Genomic DNA, 12102 nt, shown 5'->3' on the forward strand with positions numbered 1-12102 from the left:
ATCGTTAGTAATTGTCAAAGGAAATTGTAATCGAATCGGTTTGGGATATTAGTGGATTCGAGAAAGATAAGATGTTAGAAAACCTAGTCCATGAGGTTATAACGTAGTGACTATATAATGTTCTTGATGTTTATATTGTGTCGGAGATTACTGATCGACATTAATCGGATTATTGTGTAGAGCTACGTGTTTCCTCGTGGTACAATAAGTAAGAATATTTGTAAGTAATCTATAAATTGATACGATTGCACGAATAGAGTACTATTACTGGAAATAAATGTGGAAATTTTAGTCAGAAATTTAAAACTTCAGAACTAGCCTATCAAACGACTACACTTGTAAGGTAGCTAGAGTCAGTGACTCAGTTACATTAGTGTGAATTACCTGTACCACAGTAATTGCTATAAGCTTAGAGATATCGATTTACTTATTATCCTCGGATGGATGGACAGAGAAACAAGTGATTCGTAAATTTTGAAACTCATTGGATTTACGTAAATAATGAAATGAAATGATAATAATAACTCAGAAATGTAATAAACCCTCGAGAATATACTGAGAACTTCTGTCATTGAATCCGTGGGGAGATGGGACAGATACATTCCACTAATAGAATTTGTATACATTAATAAGTGTCAAGCTAGCATACAAGTGGCACCCTATGAAACATTGTAAGGGAATAGATAACTATGGATTTTGTGACGAGATTTCCGAGGACATAGAATAGTCATGATACAAAGATATTATAGTTGATAGACTAACCAAGTCCGCTCACTTTTTCCAATTCGATGGACTATAGCCGGAAAGATTAGCCGATTGTAATGATATGAGATTGTAAACCGCATGGAATGCCAGATCAATTGTGTCCGACAGAGATCCTAGGTTCACTTCTAGATTCTGGGGTAGTCTTCAGAGAGCCCTAAGAACTAGATTGAACTTCAGCACAGCATTCCATCCATAGACAGATGGCCAACCTCAAAGGGTTATTCAAATATTGGAGGATATGCTACGGGCTTGTGTGATTGAATTTGAAGGTAGTTGGGATACACACTTGCCTTTGATTGAGTTTGCTTATAACAACAGCTACCAATCAAGCATTGGGATGCCTCCATATGAAGCTTTGTATGGCAGAAAGTGCAGAACTCCTTTATGTTGGGATGAAGTAGGTGAAAGGAAGATGATTGGGTCTGAAATTGTTCAGCAGACAGAGGAAAAGATTAGATTGATTAGAGATAGACTTAAGGCTGCATCAGACCGTCAGAAGTCCTATGTTGATCTGAAGAGAAGAGATATTGAGTATGCAGTGGGTGATAAGGTATTCCTCAAAGTTTCTCCTTGGAAGAGGATTATGAGATTTGGCAGAAAGAGGAAACTGAGTCCTCGTTTCATCGGACCATATGGGGTTCTGGAAAGAGTGGGTCCTTTGGCATATCGGTTGGCATTACCTCCAGAGCTAGCAAGGATACACAGTGTTTTCCATGTGTCCATGTTAAGGAGGTACAGATCAGACCCATCTCATGTACTGTCAGTTGAAGAGATTGAAGTAAATCCAGACCTCACATATGAGGAAGAACCCATAAAAATTCTGGCGTATTAGGTGAAGCAGCTGAGAAACAAACAGATACACCTGGTTAAAGTGTTGTGGAACCATCATTCAGGCCAGGAAGCTACTTGGGAACGTGAAGAGGTTATGAGGAGACAGCACCCACAGCTGTTCAGAGACTAATGCCAGGTAAAATTTCGAGACGAAATTTATTTTAAGGGGGAGAGAATTGTAACACCCCAAAGTTCGGTAGTGCGTTCTACTACTCCGGTGACCAGTGTTGTCCGGACAGCTAGGATGCCTAGAACTACACTTTGACATGAGGGAGGAGACATAAAATAATGAAATACAAGAAAAGAAAATACAAGAAAAACAAAGGAAAAATAATAGCAAAGAAAGGTAATCAAGTTAAACGAAATGAAACCTAACGATGGGTGATCAGATCGGGAAGTCACGGCGTGGACCGTTGACTAGCTCTCGGATCATGGGAACCCCGAAAACATTTTTTGGACTTAAATAGAACCTTATTGAAGAATTAATATCATTAGAAAGATCAAATTACAATTATATAATTAGGACAAAGAAAAGTGACAAATCGAAAATCAGACATAAAATACTTGTTACAGAAAAATCGAACGAATCCGAACAGGGCATTATGGTCATTTGACATCCCGAAGTGTCTTTTGACCTAAATGTCCATTAAAAATAAATAATATTACACTTAGAAAATGAAATGAAAAATTAAATTGGTGGTACCTAAAATAAATAGTGGAAAATCATGGGTTAATGTGGAATAAATGCACATTTGGCTTATTATATGATATAAATTTTTTAGTGGACCACTAAGGGAATTAATTAAACACATAGTGGGACATGTGTACACTTAATATGCAGCTGAAACTCCATCTTCTCCACATGAATTCAACATTGCCGTGAATGAAGGTGAGAGGAAACTCCATAGCCATTTTTCATGCAAGCTTTCTTAACTCTCCATTTTCAACTCCAACCTCTTAGGTTTCTTCATTAAACTTTGTCTACACATCACAAGGAAGATATTGATACCAATTTTGAGAAGTTTGGTGAAGGTTTAGCAAGTTACAATCAAAGGTAAGTTTACATTTTTTGAGAATTCCTTTGTTAAGTTTTGTGTGCATGTTATGGGTGTTGGTTTGGTGAAAGAAAATTTTGAGTTTGAAGAGTTATTGTTGTTTTCATTTTGGACAGCCATGAGTCACGTTTTTGATGAGATATTTGTGCATATAATTGATGAGAAATAATGTTGATCATGGTGATTTAGTAGCCTAGTGAATTATTTCATGTTCATATGGTTATTTATGCACTTGGATGGGAATTGGTAAGTTGGACGGCACTTTGATGTTGAAGGACAAATTTCGGCAGCCTTGGGGACACTTGAATAAATGTGTATATTCATGGGAGTGTTGGCAGAATTATGCATTAAGGGATTAAGGATATGTGTATGAAATTATTGTGTAAAGTGTATGTGAGAATTAGTGGTATTTAGGTGTGTATGTAATGGTATTGAGATATTGTAAATGTGAATTATATTTGGTGTGTTGAGGGTAATGGTAATCTGCCCAAAATAATGTTAATGTAAAGTAGATTATACTGTGGTTAATGTACCAAAACAGATTGGTAGGGAAGTAAACAAATTGCAAAGTAAATGTGTGTAGTTGATGTGTGTTAAGCAAAGTAATCAAGGGCAGTGTACATTTTAGCCTATAACCTTAAATGTGTAACCTCAATTGGTATGAGACCAATTTGAGGTGAAACTAGGCACAAAATGTGCCAACTTTCATTGAGAAACCATACCAAAATTCTGCTTGCAAGGTGACCTAAGAAAATGACCAATTCGGATTAGGTACACTTGAGACCTAAAAACTGACCATTTGGGCAGCAGTGAGTATTTAGGCCATAACTCACTCAAAACAGGTCCAATTGACCTGAAATTTTAACCATGGATAGTTAAGATCCATACCTACAAGTCTTATGAAGACACCAAAACCCAGAAATGACCAGAAGCAAGTCAAAAAGCTTGCACAAGTTCGGGTCCAAAAACTGGCCGAACCAGAATTGACCAATTTGACCTAAAAATGACCTAATTTGATACCAATTGACCAGCAAGAGTGTAATGACCATAACTTGGTCTACTTAACTCGGATTGACCTGAAATTTTGCCCCGCGTGCAATAAGACCTAGATCTACAAGTTTGTAGTTTCGACCGAGACCCGAAAACCGAGGGAACTAGATCGTCCGGTTAGGTCAAACCAGTATCCCTAATCCAAAGAATTTGCACTAAAATGCACTAAACAAGGAAATGACTTTGCTAAACGTACCAAACCTAAAACCCTATCGAATGTGACATATTAACGACACTAAGACCTAATTTACCTAAAACGCAATGAGGGTTGGTATATTAGGTGATTAAGTGAATAATTGAGTTCAGTGCATTATTTACCAAACACCATCGATAGAGACAGTTTAATTTAGCACTGAAACACTTGAAATTGTGTTTCTCAGTTAACAAGGACTCAACAAAAGGGAAGGAAACACTGAGTCCAGATCAGGGAGACAGTCATCAGAGGTTTGTGCACAACTAGTTTTCAACTGATTTTTCTCTGAATAATATTTCATATGATTAATTGTATGTTATTGTTTTAAATTGTGTTTGTGCACAACTAGTTTGTAACTGATTTTATTTGAATATTTCATATGATTAAATGACATATTTTCTTATGTATTATGTTTAACAAGCATTGGATATAATTCAATGATTATTGAAATTGTTATAGTATGTATGAACTTAGCTTTGTGAAATGGTATTTCCACAAGTATTAAGCATTGTTATGGATTGAATAAATTATGTTTTGAAAAATTGTGATAGAAAATGTTTTGAATTGTGATGGTAATTTTCATGGAAAAATGCAAATTTATGATTTGAATTGTGATGAGCATAAAAATTATTGGATATTGGAATTGACTTTGAATCGAATTATATTGTGATTTATTCTCACTAAAAGGATTGTGATATTATTTTATATCTCACTATAGATGCTTGACTAGGTTATTACCCGCTCTCTCATTTGTTGAGAAGACAATGGAGTTAGTTGTGTTTTGATTACCATGGTACGTGCACAGCTTAGATTTTCCTCTGATTTGAGGTTAGATCTAAGTTTATTTTATCGTTATGGCCCTTGCGAAGATTCATTATTGTGATGGTATCAGGCACGATGATTCGACCTCCCGACCATAGGGAGTTAGAATCGATTCGACCTCCCGACCATAGGGAGTTAGAATCACATCGAATATGGCCCTTTCGGATTAGTCTTGCATAGTTAGTGAGATAAAGATTGATTTTTGAGATACATAATGACTTTTGAGATACAATATGATATTTGAGATACATAATGATTTTTGAGATACAGAATGGCTTTTGAATGGTAAGGAATGGTGATTTTAATTATGGTTTATGTATAATTGATTTTGTTGGAATTACTTAAATGGATAGTTATGATTTGATAAATTGAATTTTGTGATCAAAGTCATTTATACAAATGATTTACATTATTAGCAATGAATATTTTGAGTTTTGAAAATTGATGAGTGTTCAGATTTCCAAATTATTTACTGTAAATTTTGTCAATGTATATTGTACTATGTTTTAAATTATAGTTGTGCACCACTGAGTTCACCACTCAGCGATAGCTTTGTATGCTGTCGCAGGTAAGAAGAGCATAGAGCAGTAAGTAAATTTCCTTGAAGATATATTCAGATCAGCTCCAGGTATATCATAGGTATACCCATGTACATAGGTTTTGATGTATGCATGTAATAATATGTATGTAAATTATTTGAGCAGCTGTATAGAAACTCTCGTAAAATATTTTGGTATGTAATTAAATGTAAATTATTGTAAATGTAAATTTGAGATTTCATTTACTTGAATAGTTTTGTATTATATTTCTTGTATCTCGCTTTTAAAAATCATCATGGATTTGAGTTGAGAAAAATGTTGTGTTGAGAAATATGTTGGAGTTGAGATTTGCAAATACATATTGAAGTGCTTTTTATAGGTTTTCTGAAGAACTGTTTTATCCAAAATACAGAGGGCACTCTACCAAAACTTTTACAGAAATTCCAAATAATTCAAATGTGTCAATTCTATCACTTCAGTTCAAAAAGGTTTTAACACCTGTAAATAGTGCTCACCACTGTAAAAGAAGTAAGAAAAGTTTTGAAAATCCCTTGTAGTGTATTTAATGGGTTATCAGTAGACGGAGTTGGTAATTCATTAGGTATACTACGGGATCATGTTATGCCTTACAGAGGGGTAGGGTGTGACATGTTTTAGTGGTATCAGAGCAATGGTTTTAAAGTAAATTTCGAACTGTGAATTTGAAATCTTTTTGTCGGTAACTAATACTGCTCAAATGTTTGATACATATAGTACATTTACATCATAAATATGAACTAATGGAGAGGAATCTCCTTATGTTGGTTGTATAGGAATAGAGAATCTGGTGGAAAGATATGGAAGAGAAAAATGAGACCGTAGAACAGTCCATGATGGCAGAAGTACAAGTTGAGGCCCCAGCTCCACAAAGTGTCGAAGGCCCGACTGTACCAGTTTTACCAGTACAAATTACTGCACAAATGGCCCAGCAAATGGCCACTTTCTTCCAACAAATGGCTGATAATCTGTCGGCCCAAGCCCAAGTACAGACCCAACCCCCACAAGGGCAGTGTGAAATGGAAAAGAGGGAGAAACCTATGAGTCAGAGCTCGAACAGTAATTTGAGAAAGAGAAAAGAATTTGAGGAACCCCGAGCTCAGGGATATGATAGAGGTGGATCATTAAGACAGAGACCATCAAGGTCCAGTCGTCGAACAACTAGAAGTTCCTACCCTTCCTGCCTATGTGAAACTTGTGGAAAATATCATGGTGGGATATGCTATAAGACCTCTGGAGCCTGCTACAATTGTGGAAAACTTGGACACTTTGCTAAAAATTGTACTAAACCACCTCGATCTGCTCTCCAGAGTTCACAGACCGTCAGTCAGAGTCAAGATAGAAATAGAGTTAGTACTCCTCACCACTATAACACAGTGAATCAACCCGAATATGGTAGTGCACCAGTCAGAGCGTCCACTGTACGCCAAGGAGAAAGAGCAGAAACTTCAGATGTAGCTACTGGTAAGTTCTTAAATTTTAAAAGAAACAATTAGTTATTATTTGATCCCAGCACTACTTAGTTGTGTGTTAGTGTCAGAACTATATGTCCTGTTGTTATTCCTTTACATGGGAATGAATTTTGATGTATTAGTGACTAGTCTTTTAGGATAATAATTGTAATAACAAGTATGATTGACATTAATTTTGGAAGAATTTTAGCTAAAAGTATTTTCTAACATACCGTAAATTATAAAGCTAATTGGCGAGCCTACTAATGTAAGGCAAGAGGACCTAAAAGTAAGTTCTGATAATAGAATTGCTCTAGATGAGGGCAAAAATGTTACTGTTAGTAATTGTCAAAGGAAATTGTAATCAGAATCGGTTTGGGATATTAGTGGATTCGAGAAAGATAAGATGTTAGAAAACCTAGTCCATGAGGTTATAACGTAGTGACTATATAATGTTCTTGATGTTTATATTGTAAGCTGGAGATTACAGTACCGACACTGGATTATTGTGTAGAGCTACGTGTTTCCTCGTGGTACAATAAGTAAGAATATTTGTAAGTAATCTATAAATTGATACAGTTGCACCCGAATAGGGTACTATTACTGGAAATAAATGTGGAAATTTTAGTCAGAAATTTAAAACTTCAGAACTAGCCTATCAAACGACTACACTTGTAAGGTAGCTAGAGTCAGTGACTCAGTTACATTAGTGTGAATTACACATACCACGAATTGCTATAAGCTTAGAGATATCAGTACGACTTATTATCCTCAGATGGATGGACAGTCGAAACAAGTGATTCAGGTAAATTTTGAAACTCATTGGATTTCTGTAAATAATGAAATGAAATGATAATAATAACCTGTAAAATGTAATAAACCCTCGAGAATATACTGAGAACTTCTGTCATTGAATCCGTGGGGAGATGGGACAGATACATTCCACTAATAGAATTTGTATACATTAATAAGTGTCAAGCTAGCATACAAGTGGCACCCTATGAAACATTGTAAGGGAATAGATAACTATGGATTTTGTGACGAGATTTCCGAGGACATAGAATAGTCATGATACAGTATATTATAGTTGATAGACTAACCAAGTCCGCTCACTTTTTTCCAATTCGGATGGACTATAGCCTGGAAAGATTAGCCAGATTGTACGTATATGAGATTGTAAAACTGCATGGAATGCCAGTATCAATTGTGTCTGACAGAGATCCTAGGTTCACTTTTAGATTCTGGGGTAGTCTTCAGAGAGCCCTAAGAACTAGATTGAACTTCAGCACAGCATTCCATCCATAGACAGATGGCCAACCTCAAAGGGTTATTCAAATATTGGAGGATATGCTACGGGCTTGTGTGATTGAATTTGAAGGTAGTTGGGATACACACTTGCCTTTGATTGAGTTTGCTTATAACAACAGCTACCAATCAAGCATTGGGATGCCTCCATATGAAGCTTTGTATGGCAGAAAGTGCAGAACTCCTTTATGTTGGGATGAAGTAGGTGAAAGGAAGATGATTGGGTCTGAAATTGTTCAGCAGACAGAGGAAAAGATTAGATTGATTAGAGATAGACTTAAGGCTGCATCAGACCGTCAGAAGTCCTATGTTGATCTGAAGAGAAGAGATATTGAGTATGCAGTGGGTGATAAGGTATTCCTCAAAGTTTCTCCTTGGAAGAGGATTATGAGATTTGGCAGAAAGAGGAAACTGAGTCCTCGTTTCATCGGACCATATGGGGTTCTGGAAAGAGTGGGTCCTTTGGCATATCGGTTGGCATTACCTCCAGAGCTAGCAAGGATACACAGTGTTTTCCATGTGTCCATGTTAAGGAGGTACAGATCAGACCCATCTCATGTCTGTCGTCATTGAAGAGATTGAAGTAAATCGGACCTAACATATGAGGAAGAACCCATAAAAATTCTGGCGTATTAGGTGAAGCAGCTGAGAAACAAACAGATACACCTGGTTAAAGTGTTGTGGAACCATCATTCAGGCCAGGAAGCTACTTGGGAACGTGAAGAGGTTATGAGGAGATAGCACCCACAGCTGTTCAGAGACTAATGCCAGGTAAAATTTCGAGACGAAATTTATTTTAAGGGGGAGAGAATTGTAACACCCCAAAGTTCGGTAGTGCGTTCTACTGCTCCGGTGACCAGTGTTGTCCGGACAGCTAGGATGCCTAGAACTACACTTTGACATGAGGGAGGAGACATAAAATAATGAAATACAAGAAAAGAAAATACAAGAAAAACAAAGGAAAAATAATAGCAAAGAAAGGTAATCAAGTTAAGCAGTAGGAAACCTAACGATGGTGATCAGATCGGGAAGTCACGGCGTGGACCGTTGACTAGCCCTGGACTGCGGGGAACCCTGGAAAACATTTTTAGGACTTAAATAGAACCTTATTGAAGAATAAATATCATTAGAAAGATCAAAGAAAAATTAAATAATTAGTACAAAGAAAAGTGAGAAATCGAAAAACAGACAAAATACGATTGTTCAGAAAAATCGGGAACGTAACCCGAACAGGGGCATTATGGTCATTTGACATCCCGAAGTGTCTTTTGACCTAAATGTCCATTAAAAATAAATAATATTACACTTAGAAAATGAAATGAAAAATTAAATTGGTGGTACCTAAAATAAATAGTGGAAAATCATGGGTTAATGTGGAATAAATGCACATTTGGCTTATTATATGATATAATTTTTTTAGTGGACCACTAAGGGAATTAATTAAACACATAGTGGGACATGTGTACACTTAATATGCAGCTGAAACTCCATCTTCTCCACATGAATTCAACATTGCCGTGAATGAAGGTGAGAGGAAACTCCATAGCCATTTTTCATGCAAGCTTTCTTAACTCTCCATTTTCAACTCCAACCTCTTAGGTTTCTTCATTAAACTTTGTCTACACATCACAAGGAAGATATTGATACCAATTTTGAGAAGTTTGGTGAAGGTTTAGCAAGTTACAATCAAAGGTAAGTTTACATTTTTTGAGAATTCCTTTGTTAAGTTTTGTGTGCATGTTATGGGTGTTGGTTTGGTGAAAGAAAATTTTGAGTTTGAAGAGTTATTGTTGTTTTCATTTTGGACAGCCATGAGTCACGTTTTTGATGAGATATTTGTGCATATAATTGATGAGAAATAATGTTGATCATGGTGATTTAGTAGCCTAGTGAATTATTTCATGTTCATATGGTTATTTATGCACTTGGATGGGAATTGGTAAGTTGGACGGCACTTTGATGTTGAAGGACAAATTTCGGCAGCCTTGGGGACACTTGAATAAATGTGTATATTCATGGGAGTGTTGGCAGAATTATGCATTAAGGGATGAAGGATATGTGTATGAAATTATTGTGTAAAGTGTATGTGAGAATTAGTGGTATTTAGGTGTGTATGTAATGGTATTGAGATATTGTAAATGTGAATTATATTTGGTGTGTTGAGGGTAATGGTAATCTGCCCAAAATAATGTTAATGTAAAGTAGATTATACTGTGGTTAATGTACCAAAACAGATTGGTAGGGAAGTAAACAAATTGCAAAGTAAATGTGTGTAGTTGATGTGTGTTAAGCAAAGTAATCAAGGGCAGTGTACATTTTAGCCTATAACCTTAAATGTGTAACCTCAATTGGTATGAGACCAATTTGAGGTGAAACTAGGCACAAAATGTGCCAACTTTCATTGAGAAACCATACCAAAATTCTGCTTGCAAGGTGACCTAAGAAAATGACCAATTCGGATTAGGTACACTTGAGACCTAAAACTGACCATTTGGGCAGCAGTGAGTATTTAGGCCATAACTCACTCAAAACAGGTCCAATTGACCTGAAATTTTAACCATGGATAGTTAAGATCCATACCTACAAGTCTTATGAAGACACCAAAACCCAGAAATGACCAGAAGCAAGTCAAAAAGCTTGCACAAGTTCGGGTCCAAAAACTGGCCGAACCAGAATTGACCAATTTGACCTAAAAATGACCTAATTTGATACCAATTGACCAGCAAGAGTGTAATGACCATAACTTGGTCTACTTAACTCGGATTGACCTGAAATTTTGCCCCGGTGCAATAAGACCTAGATCTACAAGTTTGTAGTTTCGACCGAGACCCGAAAACCGAGGGAACTAGATCATCCGGTTAGGTCAAACCAGTATCCCGGAATCCAGCAATTTGCACTAAAATGCACTAAACAAGGAAATGACTTTGCTAAACGTACCAAACCTAAAACCCTATCGAATGTGACATATTAACGACACTAAGACCTAATTTACCTAAAACGCAATGAGGGTTGGTATATTAGGTGATTAAGTGAATAATTGAGTTCAGTGCATTATTTACCAAACACCATCGATAGAGACAGTTTAATTTAGCACTGAAACACTTGAAATTGTGTTTCTCAGTTAACAAGGACTCAGCAAAAGGGAAGGAAACACTGAGTCCAGATCAGGGAGACAGTCATCAGAGGTTTGTGCACAACTAGTTTTCAACTGATTTTTCTCTGAATAATATTTCATATGATTAATTGTATGTTATTGTTTTAAATTGTGTTTGTGCACAACTAGTTTGTAACTGATTTTATTTGAATATTTCATATGATTAAATGACATATTTTCTTATGTATTATGTTTAACAAGCATTGGATATAATTCAATGATTATTGAAATTGTTATAGTATGTATGAACTTAGCTTTGTGAAATGGTATTTCCACAAGTATTAAGCATTGTTATGGATTGAATAAATTATGTTTTGAAAAATTGTGATAGAAAATGTTTTGAATTGTGATGGTAATTTTCATGGAAAAATGCAAATTTATGATTTGAATTGTGATGAGCATAAAAATTATTGGATATTGGAATTGACTTTGAATCGAATTATATTGTGATTTATGCTCACTAAAAGGATTGTGATATTATTTTATATCTCACTATAGATGCTTGACTAGGTTATTACCCGTCTCTCTCATTTGTTGAGAAGACAATGGAGTTAGTTGTGTTTTGATTACCATGGTACGTGCACAGGCTTAGATTTTCCTCTGATTTGAGGTTAGATCTAAGTTTATTTTATCGTTATGGCCCTTGCGGAAGATTCATTATTGTGATGGTATCAGGCACGATGATTCGACCTCCCCGACCATAGGGAGTTAGAATCAGATTCGACCTCCCCGACCATAGGGAGTTAGAATCACATCGAATATGGCCCTTTCGGATTAGTCTTGCATAGTTAGTGAGATAAAGATTGATTTTTGAGATACATAATGACTTTTGAGATACAATATGATATTTGAGATACATAATGATTTTTGAGATACAGAATGGCTTTTGAATGGTAAGGAA

The sequence above is a fragment of the Hevea brasiliensis genome, chromosome 6 (assembly GCF_030052815.1).
Source record: "Hevea brasiliensis isolate MT/VB/25A 57/8 chromosome 6, ASM3005281v1, whole genome shotgun sequence".
NCBI classification, from domain to species: domain Eukaryota; kingdom Viridiplantae; phylum Streptophyta; class Magnoliopsida; order Malpighiales; family Euphorbiaceae; genus Hevea; species Hevea brasiliensis.